Raw genomic sequence first — 1,254 nt, 5'->3', positions numbered from 1 at the left:
TTCACTGCGGACAAATCAGCATGATTAAAAACTTCAGTGATCGCCATCAACACCTCCAAAGCTTGCACAGACATATACCACTTCCTGGATCAACATTTTACTCCGTAACATTATGCAGTTTTCATTTATATGCTGTCTATTGCTGATGATCGCATTATTTTTCATATGCATTTGTTTACATAAGAGATCACTCGTTTCTTTGTCCTGTACACATGCGTTTTTGTTCGGGAGGTTTTGTACTCGTTCAAAAGATGTGTAATAGCGCCCCCGAGTGTATAACAGTGAAAACACGAAAAGCCGTAAAAACTCGTCTTTGGCGGGGAAGCGTTTTCTTCTAAAAGACGAGATAACTCATCAATGGCGGGGAAAGAGTTAATAATGATCAGATGATCGAGACCGGTCAGCAATAAATGCATATGCTCTAAGACTGTGCTGTGCTGTCTTTTGGGCCAAGTGTTTGCAGTTTAATATTTCTCATATGCAACAGAAATGGCAGCACTTATCAGTTAGTCAAATTGGTAGTGGCACTAGTGCAACCTCTAACAAAATATAGTCGCAGTCTAGAGCCCTGATACTGCTGACAAAAACATACAGACTGACTGGTCAAGCCCCAGGAGACATTCAGCTCACAAATAGCATCAGCTTCATTTTAAACCGATATTTTAAGAAATATCCAGACATGTTTGGTGCGACCAAAGCTCACAGAGAAACTCTGGCTTGATTATTTTGTCATATATCAGCTAACGTTATTACTCAAACCAATAACACGATCAACTCAAATCACACTTTTAGAATGGAAATCCCATTCTGATCCAGAACTGATGCTCCACACGCACTGATCACATGACGACTAGTGGTCAGCCGATATATCGGCCGATATTTGGTATTTTTCTGTTTGGCCGATGTGTTCAAGTCGGGACTTATATTTTGACGGCGCTGCGTCACACAGTGCTCACATTCTCCCTCTTGCTCGCTGTCGTCGTTAACAGTTCTGTCTAAATACGGATAGAAGTCTGTCTAATAATCAGATAGAACTGTTAAACAAAGGAATTAAAATGTATACAAAAAGTATTATAACGATTGCTTTTATATTATTAGTAACAGAAAGGCAAACATTATAATACTTTCTCGTTTGCCGTCAGCATTCAGCAAATACGCATTTACAGTATTTAATCAAATCTTTGAATGTCTAATGAACATTTAATATCACAAACCTTGCAAACTTAGTCGGATCCAGTTGTGAGATCTTGTGAA

General features: G+C 38.9%; 1 protein-coding gene across 1 annotated transcript in view; it reads right to left on the bottom strand.

Moving 5' to 3' along the window:
- LOC107737160 (mitogen-activated protein kinase kinase kinase 1-like) overlaps window positions 1-1,254 on the bottom strand; it is a 62,337-nt gene that overhangs the window by 42,796 nt on the left and 18,287 nt on the right. The gene's annotated exons all lie outside the window — the stretch shown is intronic.

Source organism: Sinocyclocheilus rhinocerous, unplaced genomic scaffold (assembly GCF_001515625.1).
Source record: "Sinocyclocheilus rhinocerous isolate Xijiao unplaced genomic scaffold, SAMN03320098_v1.1 scaffold2386, whole genome shotgun sequence".
Taxonomy (NCBI): domain Eukaryota; kingdom Metazoa; phylum Chordata; class Actinopteri; order Cypriniformes; family Cyprinidae; genus Sinocyclocheilus; species Sinocyclocheilus rhinocerous.
Note: the sequence above shows the minus strand (reverse complement) of the source record. Positions and strands in the feature narration are given on the sequence as shown.